This window comes from Dermacentor albipictus, unplaced genomic scaffold (assembly GCF_038994185.2).
Source record: "Dermacentor albipictus isolate Rhodes 1998 colony unplaced genomic scaffold, USDA_Dalb.pri_finalv2 scaffold_12, whole genome shotgun sequence".
In the NCBI taxonomy this organism is placed as follows: Eukaryota; Metazoa; Arthropoda; class Arachnida; order Ixodida; family Ixodidae; genus Dermacentor; species Dermacentor albipictus.
The window spans coordinates 2984184-2999294 of NW_027225566.1; the positions used below are offsets into that span (position 1 = coordinate 2984184).

Here is a 15111-nt window from a genome sequence, read left to right on the forward strand (position 1 = left end):
GAGTGAAGAAATGAAGCCGTTTTTTCACAGACGCTGTGAACTTTCTGCACAGCTAGGGTGTCTTTTTCTTGGAATGCGTGTCGTTATTCCTCGGAAACACCAGTCGCAGATGCTCGAAGAATTGCACCAGCGACATCCTGGAATTGTTCGGATGAAAGAACTAGCACGCAGTTACGTGTGGCTGCCAGGCAACGATCGCGACATTGAGACCCAAGGGCGTTCTTGCAACCCCTGTTTAACTCAACGCGCGATGCCTTGCCCGGCTCCTTTGCACCCGTGGGCATGGCCAACCAGACCATGGGAATGTCTGCATATCGATTTTGCCGGAGCTTTCAAGGGTGCCACGTTCCTTGTTGTGGTCGACGCTCACTCCAAGTGGCTGGAGGTCGGCCAAATGCGAGACACGTCCGCGGAAAACACAGTAAACTGTCTCCACGAAATCTTCTGCAGGTTTGGTTATCCTGAAGTTGTAGTATCTGACAATGGACCGCAATTAATCTCAGCTGTTTTCAAACTACCTTAAGAACGTTGGAACGCGCAATGTAACAACGTCAGCCTACCATCCGAGCAGTAATGGACAAGCAGAAGGATTTGTCCAAACTTTGAAAGCACCACTGCGGAAAAGTACTGCCACGAGCTTAAGCACCACGTTGGGAGAGTTTTTGTTGTCTTGCAGGAACACTCCGCATGCCACCACGGGCGAGGCGCCGGCCACTCTCCTGCTGCAGCGTAGACTCCGCACCCGTCTAGATGCCGTCAAGCCCTCGCTGCAGCAGAAGGTTTCGACGCGGCAGTTCGTCCAGACAGTGCGTCGCAAGCAGCGCGCACGTGAATTCGCTGTGAGTGAAAGTGTTCTTGTGCGAAATTTCAGACGCGGTGCAAAGTGGTTGCCTGGGATTGTGTTCGGGAGGACTGGAGCTGTTTCATACAGAGTTCGTGTATAAACCGGTCGAGGTGCGTTTGCCTGGAAGCGCCACCAGAACCACATAATTCAAGCCAGTGATATGGACTTTCCGTACATCCCTGAACAGCGAGACGACCCCGAGCAGCCGCGAACCGAGAGCCCCGACCCGGTGCAGCCAGCTTCGTCTTCTCTTCCAGCCACGGCAGAGCGGAGTTATCCTGCAAGGCAGCGGCGCCCTCCAGACCGCTATGTGCCATGAACTACTTTTTGTTTCAGTGCATGCGCCTGAACTACAATAAGAACGGGGGAGTGTAGTGGCTGCACGTCTGCCGATAACTTACACGTGCGCTACTGCGACACGCCCCTTTGATAAGAGCTTATATATACCGCGGCGCCGAGCGTAACCGGCGCACTTCTTCCTAGCTTATCACAGCCGGCGGCCCAGCCGTGCTGGCGCTCGCCAGTCACCTTGTCAATGGAACGAAGCAATTCCCTTTGCGTACCTTTCCCTGCAACCGCCTGGTTCCTGCCTGCCTGGAAGAACACCACATAATGGCGACGAGGATCAACGCATCGACAGCGGGACCCTGCAGCTAAGTTGGCAGTCTTTTCTTCGGAACCGACAATACTGCGAAATGGCCTCGCAGCTGGGACAGATGGAACCTTTTGACGACTCGACCAGTGACTGGACGTCGTACGACGAGCGACTCTCATCGTACCTGAGGGCAAACAAGGCAAATATATATATATATATATATATATATATATATATATATATATATATATATACATCTGAATGTCATACTGCGTGCGCGAAACGCAAGCAGCAGCAAACGGGCTAATATAGCCACAGTACGCCGACAGAACACACATATAGTGCCAGTATAAGCGCACCTTGGTCTTGTGTAACTAAAAAATAATAAATTATTTCATAACACATGAACGTATACTTTGGCGCAGAGGTATGTCTAAAGCACACCGACTTGTTAATGATATGGGGCATTATTTTCAACGTATTCTTTGATTTACTTAATCTTCCTTGAGTTAGTCATTCGGTATGCGCCACTGAGTGTGCGCCTATACTTGACCAATCCTCAAGAATGGGTATTTGCCACCTTCACACAAGACGTACGCAATATGAAATGGCGCTAGATATGTGTTGTATTGCTCTTTGCATACACGTGTCATCGCCATTCTTCCGTCGACAAGCATCACATGTGACCTCTGTCCTCGTGACATACTGCGGAGACGTCTCTCTGTGCAATGGCTGATTTGGTGTCTGAATTTCGACACTACCAGTAGCTTGTAACTTGTGCATAAACATAAATATCGCTTGATCTGAAAGCTGTAAACTTTGTGGTGTATAAACCTTAACATTTTTTTTTATGTTCAAAAAAAATTTAATTATGGGGTTTTACGTGCCAAAACCACTTTCCGATTATGAGGCACGCCGTAGTGGAGGGCTCCGGACATTTCGACCACCTGGGGTTCTTTAACGTGCACCTAAATCTAAGTACACGGGTGTTTTCGCATTTCGCCCCCATCGAAATGCGGCCGACATGGCCGGGATTTTTTCATGTTCAGTGATTGTACTTTTAAGGCCATAAAGATATAACAGAAGTGATGAGATTTCATGAGATTAAACGTTGCACTGGGTAAAAGCAAGTGCAACTCTAGGCATCGTCAGTGGTTGAATTACTGTTAATTGCCTGCTTCAATAAAGGTTCACTGAACATAGATGCCAACATGCGAGTTGGATCTACAAACTTTTTAGAAGAGTAGATTGTTGGGCTAGTTGGTTTTCCATAATTGAAGCAGTATCCTACCGCGATAAAACCACAGAGACAAGAAAGGTGGACAAAGGCAAGCACTACACAAAACTGTTTAATGGAAGGATATGCACAAGCGCGACAAGCGGATATGTATGTACGATTCAATCCTTTCAATAAACAGTTGTGAGTAGCGTTTGTCTTTGTTCACTTTCTTGTTTTTTGTGGTTTTTATCACGCGGTTTCAATATATATATAAGGCGGGTAGAACCTATAAGTTCTGCCCGCCTTGGTGCCCTATCGCCCATGGCGTTGCGCTGCTAAGCACGCGGTCGCGCGATCTAATCCCGGCCACGGCAGTCGCATTTCGATGGGGGAGAAATTTAAAATAAGCCCGCGTACCGAGCATTCGGGGCACGTTAATGATCCCCGAGTGGTCGAAATTATAGTAGAGTGCCCCACTACGGCGTTCCTCATAATCAAATCGCGGGTTCGCTTGCTAGATCCTCACGCAACGAGAACATGCTATAAGATTATTGCTTACATCATTTGCGGCCGTACTATCTACGTACGTTACTTAGATATCGTTGTAAAGAGAGAGGAAGCCATCGCTCGATCGTGCATATGCCACGTGCACAGACGACGCCGCTGTCACGCAACGCATGACGCTATCGGATGACTACAGTCTCTCGCTCGGCGTTTATAGAGAGGCTCAGCTCGGCAGGCGATCCGAGCGTATAAGTGGTCACGTCTGAGATAGTTTACTCTCGCGTAGTAGGTATAATCCACCAAACTCAAACCTGTGCTTATTAGGAGTTACGAGGCCTAGACATGTGCATGTTAGAACTGAGGTGAAACAGCGCGAAAAAGACGAGCACACAAGGAAACAAATACCACAGACAAGCGCTGTGGTATTTCTAAGTATGAACCAACTGGCCATCATCAAGATCTTACTAATGTGCAAGTTTTCGCAGAAACGTCCTATTTGCTTGGTTATATGGCACCCCCGCGTTAGTACCCTTTCTTGCTGTATCATATGTTAAGCACGCAAGTTTTGTAGTGCGTGAATAAAATAAAATCCGAGGCTTTACGTGATAAAACCAGGATGCGATTATGAGGCACGCCGTAGGATTAAATTTCATGACCTCGGTTTCTTTAACAGACCGCCAATTCCCAATACACGGCATTTTTACATTTAGCCTCCTTCAATACGCTGCCGCCGTGGCTTGATTCCGCGACCTTGTGCTTAGTAGCGCGACGCCATCACCACAAAACTACTATGGCGGACCGTGAATTATTGAAGGTTGTGCATCTGGTTGCGTCGTTTCTGTACCCTCGTGCCTGTATATACAAACTCATCAGCGCGCACGAGACATTTCACGTACCCCACTGCGGCTGCGTCCACAATAAGCTCGCTCTATGTGATTTATTCGATCTGACTTTGGCCCATTGAAGATCTGGATTCAAGTACCTTCGTTTGAATCTAATCCGCGTTCTCTTAGGCTCCCCGAGTTTAGTGTAATTATGTGGCCGGACATTCTGTTGATTTTATTTATTAATTTACTTATTTATTTACTAATTTATTTATTTATTTATTTATTTATTTATTTATTTATTTATTTATTTATTTATTTATTTATTATACCTCAAAGGTGCCTGAACCGGACATCACAAGCGGGGTGGGCACATATTGAAAAAACAGCGTGTCAGGTTAGGTAATGTGACTAGAAAGATGGTCTTCGATGGCGTTTATGCACTTGAGTGCCTTTATGTGACTGCACTTGGTGTTATTGTGGTTTCAAGTTGACTCTTACCTTTAATGCCTTTAGGTTCATTCTTTCTCTTTTCATATCTCTATGTGAAAAGGAGTAGCAGGAGCCAATTAAAGGCGACAGCATGTCTTAAGCACCATAATAAGAAATACAGTCTACCGATTTTCTTTTTCCTATTGCGATTAGCAGCAGTCCATCGTGCAGGATGCACATGACTGCTCCGGCTCGCGAAATGCAAGTGCGCTGAAGCGTAAGTTTTCTCATGTGGGTAACGCACGTCCTCGGGGTGTGATGCATAAAACAAAAAAAGGCTTCGGTGGGTACAGAGCTGTTTCCTATAGCGCGTGGACGAGCTCAAGGTTTCCGATGGCATCAAGCTTCAGAGAACGATAGTGTTTCAGGAAATACCGCATATCTAAAGAAAGCTTCGTATACACACAGCTGCGCCACCTGACAAGACAGAAACGCTACTTACGTTTGATATAGTCAACCACATGTTTCGCGTTATCTCCCCAATGTTCGCTAATATTGGTTCGAAGAATTTCAATAAATAAATAAATAAATAAATCAGACAGCCTTATCAGTTGAACATAGCAAAATGCGTACACAATAACTGAACAGATAGTCATGAGTCCAGTTGCCACTTTAAAGCAAATTGTATCTTGGAAAAATTACAAAACAACAGAAAAAAAGGGAGGCGTGAGATACATCAAAAAAGTGAATAATTCAATATGCAATAACAATTTGGTCATGAGCATTCAAGTGACAAAAATACAACTCCGTGTAAGCATGCTGGTAGGTCACTCGGGAATACTTTGATGACTTATGTGAAATAGCCTGTATTATAATTTGAAGTTTTGGGCATTTTTTATTGTAAGTGGCAATGAATTCCCAACCTTTGCACCATGAAATTGAACAACCATGTATATGAGTCGATTGTAATTACCACTTGATGGTTGTCGCGTATTGCGCAGCAGTGCCGTGAATGTGCACGTTGAAAGTTAGTTCTCCTGCTGGAGTCAGCGTTATTTCGCTGGTACGCGATCGCTCAAGCTGAAGAAGTCGTCTCTCGGAAAGAAAGAAAAAAAAAAGCGAACGAAAGAAAGAAAGGAAGAAAGGAAAAACAAAAGAAAAGAAGCTCTTTCAGGCCCTGACATCCTGCTCGCACGCCACAAGCTAGACAAGGGGCACAACGAATAAAGTCATGGCGAGTCTCGCTGTAGTCCGCTGGCATCTATTCGCGCAGTGCGTTTACTTTAATATGTGCCACACATTTCATGCTAGTAAACAGGAACAGCAGCAGCGATTTTCGTTCATTAGTTCATCTTTCGGCTTCCTTTATAGCGTACATGTCTTCAAAATGCTCTTCTGCAACCCCCTACCCTAAACCACCCTCCTGCTATCCCGGATATCTCGTCGCGGCGTGACCGCTGCGTTACAAGCGCGGGTAGTTAACTTTCATGAAAATAAACGGTCTTATTTTTTCTTAATTCTTATTTTTGTCAATTCTCTCTGTTTCTTCTCCACGACTCCTATTTGCCGCTTTTTGTTCGTTTCACTTTGTACTCTTCTCCCTGTCGATTGGAACGCTTTCACCGAGCCCACCACGTTCCGCACGCTTCTCTTCATGGCTTCTCTCGCTCTCGCAAGCCACGGCGTTCTTTCTTTATGCCCAGTGGTGAGGCCGGCACGGTAATGTCGCGAATGACGCGGTTTTCCGGGAGATGGTGGGGAAGGAGGAGTTGGGGTCGCAGTAGCTGTGCTATCTCGTCTCTCTCTGCGCGCGACAGACGCAACAGAGACGGCGAAAAGACGACGACAGCCGGATACAGAGGGACACATCGCTTCGGGCCGCCTCGTCGTCGCGAAGATGAAGCGCCAGAACGTGCGCGACATTTGTGCCGGCCCTGCGGGCTATCGGCTTAAACTAGCCCCGCGAAAAAGACAATGGAAGAAGGCAATCCGCTTTGCTCCGTCCCACGTCCCATGTTTCTTCCCCCCCCCCCCCCACCCCGTTTTCTTTTATTCGAATCTCATAATTTTAGTTTCTTTACCGGATATACCCCTCTGGTCAGAGGTAGTAAAAGCACTAGAAAGGTCGCGCTTCTTCCCATTCTTATGTACCTTCTGTTTCTTTCTTCGTTTTTTTTTCTTTTTCGGGAGAGGGAGTCGTCAGAAGAAACGTAGAGTCGAAGCAAAAGATCGTCGCCACTTGGCGGCCGTCGCGTCGCACTATTGGAAATCTGAAACGTGCTCGGACTATGCGGGCGCCCAGTGGGGGCGATGAAAGCACGGCGAAAGGCAGGGCGCACGCGAAACGCCGAAGATAAAACATCGATGGCAGTTAAGGCGAGCCCTCTCTACACCTCACCTCTTCGTGGCGATGTATGCGGTGTCAAAAGAGGAGAAAGAAGAAGAAAAAAAACGAGCACACGTCAGGCACACCATACCGAAAGAAGGAAGCCCCGTACATAAATGCGGCCCAACGAGAAATCGTATACAGCCGCCTGCAGAGTTGTAAACTCCGCACGCGCGCGCGCGGTCAACGTGCAATGCCAGCACACCAAAAGCGATCAGCCCATCTACTCCGCAACGTCCCGATAAACTACTCCCCGGGCGCGTGCCACCGCCCAACTACCGTGTGACGACTCCAACGCCGGAGGCCCACGGTCTCTGCGTTGCACGGCGCCGTCTCTTGTCACCTCACAAGGAACCTGCGCTGAAAATCGCCGTACGAAAAAGCAGGGCAAATGCAAGCGGCCTGTAGTGGCACAGTGTGCCACCGCAGCGACGCGAACTAGTCGTTGCCTGTCTCGACACGCAGGCACCATTCATATGTTCATTATTCACGAAACTTCTGTAAGGGAGAACGCAATTTTCTTCCCTTTTTTTTCTCGTAGGCCGACGTTCAAGCGGACGTCGTTCACGATAGCGATCGGCTTGATAAAAAGGCGATGATAGCGGCAATCGCTAATCACCAGCTGTGCTTATACGAGAGAAGAAGGGGAACCGAGGGGCTCGATTTTGTTAGTCGTGACCCCTATAAAGCCCACAGACAATGACGCCGAGGAAAGCACCGGAGAAATTAATACTGGTTGAAACTAAAATATAGAGAATACTGAAAAATAGGAAAAATGAAAGTGGACGAAAAGATAACTGCTCGCCGGTGGGAGCCGAACCCACAACATACCCATCACACGTGCATTGCACAACGAATTGTGCTACGGCAGCGGCTATCGATTCATCCATTAATTTAGATATCTATGTTTAGTATACTTAGGCCTGGATGTGCTAGCCAGCGCCACACAGAGCCAGGGCGGACCGATGTGGAACATCTCCTTTTTGCTTGATGGCAATTGGAGGTTGTGGATTTGGCTCCCACCGGCGACAACTTATCCTTTCGTCCACTTTCATTTCCTTTTCTTCATTATTTTCTACATGCCAACTTTAAAGGGGTGGAGACATGAAAGTTTTCGCTCGTGCGTTCTTCAATTCAAGTGTTGCGTACTGCTTCAGGAAGCACAATACACACCGCGGGATTCATATAGACCCGATAAATAATTTAATAATAACATTATTATACCGAGCGATTTCGGTTTCGGCTTCTGGGCTCCGGGTGATGCTATGACGTCATAGGAGAGGAAACGCAACACGGCTTGGTCACGTGGGTCACAAAAATAGTGACGAAAAGCTATGCTGCGTCGTCTGCTCGCGCATACGCGTGCTCTGCCAGCAGAGGTAAACAACTGGCGATACGAAGTGCACGTCGCGATGATAACTATTGCAATAACCGACAACAACGGTAAGAAAATATTGCGGCTTGTGAGAGTCGGTGATTCAATCGGAAGCGCCGTAAGCTTTAGCTTTGAAGTGAACCGGAAGAGGCCTAGCGACGATATCGGAGGCGCCGAACGATCAGAGGCGGTGAGGCTGCCGTCGGTGCCAGAGTGACCACTCCTCGGTCACCGTTTTGCCGTATGGCTGCCGCATAAATAGGTCCCGAGCCCGTCCTCTCAACGGCAAGGAAATCCCGCCGTTCGCGAGCAAAACCGCCGTCGCACGGCGGCCCGCAAACGACAAACGGCGTGCGGCGAGTTTTCGGGCCGGTAACGTGGACGGGCCTTCACAAGGCCAAGAGAGAGAGAAAGCAAGGGCAGGGAAGGCAGGGAGGTCAACCAGAACAGCATCTGGTTTGCTACCCTACACTGGGGGTGGGGGAAAGGGGAATAGAAAGAGGAAGAAAGGGAGAGAGTCAGCACTGAGTACATGTGGGAGGGACACCTTATACAATGACACTATAAGCGGTCTCTTAAGCCCGTGCACTTTAAGTACCGCACTAGTGCACGAATCGATTTTCGAGCCAGTGACGGTTGTGGCCACGGTCCGAGTATCTTTGACTCGGTGAATGGTCTCGAGTCTAGTCTGTGTAAAGTTGCCCGCAGAGAGAGGCGTTGGACATCGTAGCGAGGGCAGGTACACAATACGTGCTCGATGGACTCCTCGCACCCACAGGAGTCGCACATCGGGCTCTCGGCCATTCCCATACGGTAGGAGTATGCGTTCGTGAACGCCACTCCCAACCACAAGCGACACAACAAGGTTGCTTCGCCGCGGGAAAGGCTAGGTGGCAGTTGTAGCCGTAGCGTGGGGTCCAGTTGACGTAATCTGCAATTGAAGCCACTAGATGTCCAGAGATCTTGGGACTTCTTGCGCGCAAGTAGGCGAAGTTCTCTGGCAGCGTCCGACCTCGCCAAAGGTGTTGGACGCGTCTTTGTATCTTCGTGGGCACACCGGGCAGCCTTGTCAGCTAGGTTGTTGCCGACGATGCCACAGTGAGCAGGAATCCACTGAAATACAATGTGGTGTCCTCTTTCCAGAGCATGGTGGTGCAGTTCCCTGATTTCAGATGTCATTTGCTCGTAAGTTCTGTGACGTAACGCGGACTTGATGCTATGAAGGGCTGCCTTAGAGTCACAAAATACGACCCACTTCTCTGTTGGCTCTTCGGTGATGTACATCATAGCGGCATGGAGAGCTGCAAGTTCTGCCGATGTAGATGTAGTCGTGTGCGACAGTTTCAATTTAACTGTAACGTTCTTGGCTGGAACGACGAATGCGGCAGTTGAGCTGGTAGGTGAGGTTGAACCATCGGTATATATGTGTATGCGGTCATGATACGTCTGGTGCAGTAATAGGAGTGTAAGTTGCTTCAGAGCCGGCGATGGATGATTGGACTTTTTTGTAATTCCAGGAATATCAAAATTCACTTGAGGCTGTCGCAGGCACCACAGCGGGGAGGAAGGCTTCGCCGCTGGTGTAAAACCTGCTGGTATGTACTCTTGATGAGCGTTAATCACTCGTGAAAAGGTCGCTTGAGGTCTCTCGGCTGGAAGGGAGGCCAAATGGTGGTCGGGGATCCTTGACAGATGGCGAATGTGCGCTCTGAGAGAGTCGACAGCTACATGTGTCTGGATTGTATGGTCTCCTGCGATGGCAATTGTTGCTGCTGTTGACGTGCACCGAGACAGCCCCAAACACGTGCGTAGGGCTTGACCTTGTATGCTCTCCAAGGTGCGAAAGTTCGTCTTGCATGCATTTGACAACACTGGTAGGCTGTAACGTAGGAGTCCGAGAAACAAAACTCTGTACAGCTGCAACATAGAATGGACTGGTGTACCCCAGTTTTTCCCGCATAGAAATTCGAAGACCTGAGCAATGGCGACTAGCTTCTTCTTCAGATAGACGCAGTGAGGGCTCCACGAGAGGTTGCGGTCAATGATGACGCCCAGAAAGCGATGTGTCTTAACATAGAATACAGCTTGACCATTGATGGTAACAGGATACGATGACATTTGTTTCCGCGTAAAACCAAGTAATGCGCACTTCTCAGTAGACACACTGAGGCCTTGTTCTCGTTGATAAGAAGCCGTCATGGTTGCCGCCCGCTGAAGCCTGGCTCTTAGCTGAGGGCGAGTCACCGCAGAGGCCCAGATGCAAATGTCGTTGGCGTATATTGAGACATGTACTGTCTGCGGTAGGTAATCCGCAAGTCCTACCAGGACGAGGTTGAACAAAATAGGGCTCAACACTCCACCTTGCGGCACACCACGGCAGATGTAATGGTCTGAAGTTGGGCCGTCTTCGGTCTGTAAGAAAAAACGCCTTTCAGTCAAATCCATTGATACATCCGGCCACCAACTCCAACAGCCTGAAGTGAGTTTAGTATGGCCTCATGGGCGAGGTTATAGTAGGCTCCTTTTATATCCAGAAAAAGTGCCGCAGACAGGCGCTTGAGGCTTTTTGGATTTTGGACCCATGTTACGATGTCAATGACGTTGTCTATGGACGTGCGACCTCGACGGAAGCCTGTCATGGCCAGTGGCGTAGCAACAGGGGGGGGGGGCGGGAGGCCGTGGGCCCCGGGTGCAAGGAGCCAGTGAGGGGGGGGGGTGTCATATACGTCTGAAGACACCCCTCTTTCAGCCAGCTACACCCGGGGAGGGGGGTGACAGAAGACCTATGGGCCCCGGGTGCCAGACGACCTAGCTACGCCACTGGTCATGGCGTTCGGATAGATGTTGAATCGTTCTAGGTACCATTCCAATCGGGCAAGAATCATTCTTTCCATCACTTTGCCGACGCAGCTCGAAAGCGCAATCGGACGATATGATGAGATCTCAAGCGGTGACTTTCCAGGTTTCAGAATGGGGATCAAGCGGCTCGATTTGCATTGTTTAGGAACGGCGCCGTTCTGCCAAGACTCATTGTAGTTGTTGAGAAGCTCATCACGTGCCTCATGTCCAAGGTGGCATAGGGCAGCATACGTGATGCCATCAGGTCCTGGTGAGGAAGAACGCCTGCAAGTCGCCAACGCAGCATCGAGCTCTTCGAGTGAAAAGAGCACGTTGATTTCTGGTACACGTGCCTCAGGGATCTCATTCAATGCTGCGTCAGTAATGATGGCCACGGACCCAGCAATCCGTGCGCAGAACTCTTCAGCCAATTGAAGTTCCGAGCGATGTTGGTAGAGGGCCAGAGCAGCGAAGGGCTTCCTTTGATGCGGAGATGAGCGAAGACCCCTAACCGTTCTCCATATGTGCGAGCGCGATTTTCGGGGATCAAGCGACTGACAGAATGTTTTCCATCGCTTATCTTCCAATTTATCCATGCGACGCTGGATTTTCTTTTGTATGCGTCGTGAAGCCCTCAGATCCAAGACGGACTTCGTGCGCCGATACCTCCTCTCCGCCTGTCGGCGTGCCGCACGCAGCCTATCCAGTTCCACGTCCAAGTCTGTTCGCCTTGTTGACCTTGTAAGCGAGCACATGGACGTTTTCAATGCCTCTGCGATTGTTTCTTCGATAGTGTGTGAGAGGCCTTCCCGACAAGTGTCATCCATATCCTTCTTAAATTTTGTCCAATAAACTGTACGCAACACAGTAGAGGAGCGTTGCTCAATTCCTCTAATCGTTATGTATGTTGGAATATGGTCGCTTCCATGTGTTTCTGCGTCTGTAAACCATTGGACGCTCGAGGCAAAGCGCCGTGACACCAAAGTAAAGTCCAAGCAGCTGCTGTAGCTCGTGCCTCACAGAAATGTAGGGCTGCCGTGATTTACACAGCACAAATCATGGTCGGCAGCAAAGGAGGCAAGGCTCCTGCCTTTGGAGTCCATTTTAGTGCTTCCCCATAGCTGGTGATGCGCGTTGAAGTCACCTGTGATAACCCAGGGACCATTGTTCATTAGTAATATTTTCTTAAGTCGTTCGCCGTCAAAGTGACCCGTTGGGGATATGTAGGCACCAATTAGTGTAAATGACACATTCTCCTTTTGGACATTTAGGCAGACATATCGGTTGTCGTCATGAGGCTCTATTGCGTTAGCGACATATGTGAAGTCCGTGCGGATGTAGATGATCACTTTCGTGCTCGCACCGCATGTGGACGAGACGAAAGATTCATAACCGGACAGTCTGAGTGGAGTTGATGTATTTGGTTCGCAAATGACCAGTATGGGGAAGCGATTTGTGAAAATGAATTGGCGAAAGTCTGATATACGGGTCCTTAGACCCCTGGCATTCCATTGAAAGATCTACGCACTTTTAAGTTCAGTGCGGAAGGGGACTATTGGTCGAGCCATGGTGCTTAAATGATGCTAGCAAGCACTGGATTTAGTGCATCCAGTATTTGCAGAGCGCTTCGAGCTGCTGGTGTTTGCAGCTTGTTCAGTATAATGCGCATTGTATTAATTAGCGATTGCAGCATATCAGCCACCTGCCTGTCTTGGTCGCACACATCGCCGACAGTAGACGTTGGGGGTTGTCCAGCGAAAGTTTGCTGTGATTCTGTTGGTGAATGTTGTCGTTTTGGTAGAGCCGGCCAAGATTCGGCAGATGCGGCCTTCTCAGTGGACTTGCTCTTCGCGGTCCTTTCCACATTGTCTGGCCTAGGCGGTGGAGGAGGAGGTGGTGTTGTAGGAAGTGGCATGCGACTTCCTTGAGAAGCCTGTCTTGAGGAGCGCCGGTGACGTGAACGTCGCTTCCTGATTTTTTCGGCGGCTTCGCAATGAGATGAATGATCTCTCGCCATCTCTTTCAAGATGGCCATTTCCTTCTTAATATGTGGGCATTTCTTCGATGAAGCTTCATGTGATCCTCCGCAGTTTGAACACTTCACCACAGTCGCGCCACATTTATCTGCAGCGTGGGGCTCTCCGCAGCGCGGGCATGCTGCCTGATTTTCGCAGACGCTGCTCACGTGTCCCAGTTTCATGCATTTGCGGCACTGGAGAGGTTTCGCAATGGAAGGCCGCACTGCATGTCTGAAGTGTCCAACCTTCACATGCGAGGGTATATGTTTGCCCTTGAATGCTATTTTCACGCAGCGTGAACTGCCTAGCCGCTTAACATCAACGATGACCTCATCATTGGCTGGCTTGATAAGAATCGGCAAGTCGTTATTAAGGATGGCGACGTCTACGTCGTAGATAACGCCGATGACTACGTCAGAGCCCAGAGGGATGTAAGAGCGCACCTGAATGCCATCGAGGTCCGTTACGCTGCGTAGAGTGGTCAAAGCAGCCGCTTGCTGGACATCAACCGCCAGAAGATTTTTTCGGGTGTTCACTCGAATGTCCGATATTTCATTTGGCACCAAGGCTTCCAGTGACATCGACACAGATTGCCTGTTAAGTAGCTTCATGTTGACGTTGGGAAGCAGGGGCACAAAGATGATGGTATTGGCGTCCGGCCTCTGTGTCTGTCTCACTGTTTGCGTGCTTGACGATGAGGACGTCCTGGTGTTCCGTCTCTTTGCTCTGCGGCTCTGTACAAGCTGGAAGTCATCATCGGAAGTGTCCTCACTGCTGAGAGAGTAGACATGAGTGTCCTCGCTGTCGGTGTCGCTCTGCTGACCGATCCGCTTCCTGGAGGCGGCCGCCGCTGACGCCGCCGTCGCCGGCAGACGTGCGGGGTCGTCCACTTCCATTGCGACTGAGCAGGGAGCGAGGACCAGCGGATGAACTTAGGTTTTCACAGAAATAACCCGGAGCTAGAAAGAACAGCGCTGTATCAAAAGACACTTCGTCGTCGTCCCACAAGGCCAAGCGAACGAGATACCGCTACGAGCTGCCGAACTATGAGACTATGCGAGGAGAGATGCGGACGACACGAACGCCGCACATGCTGGTCCCTTTCGGAGTCGGCCGGACACTCAACGCGTAAAGGCCCGTCCTCACGGCAACTCGTCGCATGCAGTTTGCCGTTCGCGGGCTGCCGTGCGGCGTTCGTGTTGTCCACTTCTCTCCTCCTGTGTCCGTGTCTGCACGCCTTACCCCTTCCTTGCATTAAGAAAGGATTTCTATATGCCTGTAGCTCGGTCATAGTGGAGGCTATGCCTGGTCGCTCGGCTCAGCAGGCTCCGTAATCGGCATTTCATCGCTACTCATCATACGTCACGTTTTTGTGCTAGTGTGCTATGGCGTCAATATTTTCGTTCCTCTGCTGTAACGTCATAACTGCCGCGCTAACGACGGGTCTCGACCACGAGAAGGAGCTTTTAATAACTTTGTGGAGCTGAATTAAATTTATTTTTAAATGTTTGCAGCGTCCAATACCTCGTTGTGGGTGTCCTTGCATTCGGTAGCAGCCTACAACATACTTTTTATAGCCTCAAAATTTAGTGTCCCAACCCCTTTAACCAAAATTAATTTCCCTGATGGTTTCCTCGGCTTCATTGTGTGTTGGTTTCATCTGGTCACTACTGCGCTTATGCCACAGCAGTTTTGTGAGTACGGACGCCGGTTCTCGCCAAGATAGTAGTACACATATCCTGTATGGTTGGACAAGGACAAGTTTGTTTCTTTGTGTGTGTGTGCGTATGTGTGTGTTTGCGTGTGCGTGCGTGCGTGCACCTATTTGAAGCTTCTCAGAGCGCGTCTTTCCATCTTCCTTTGCATTTTCAGTTTTGCCACGCTTTGTCTTTTACCTTTCCCTCCACGCCGACCCCCAACTTCAAGCAGCGGTAGCTGCGTGACATCGAAAATCAGGAGATGGGCCTGGGGCGTGAGGACCGGACGATCAAATCCTGCCGACGTGACTGAGATGGGGGGGGGGGAGAGAAGAGGGGATCTACTGCGGCGGTGTCTGCAGCCGCCTGCGTCGCTACA

General features: G+C 49.6%; 1 protein-coding gene across 4 annotated transcripts in view; it reads right to left on the reverse strand.

Moving 5' to 3' along the window:
* LOC135921356 (collagen alpha-1(XVIII) chain-like) overlaps window positions 1-15111 on the reverse strand; it is an 840088-nt gene that overhangs the window by 469126 nt on the left and 355851 nt on the right. The gene's annotated exons all lie outside the window — the stretch shown is intronic.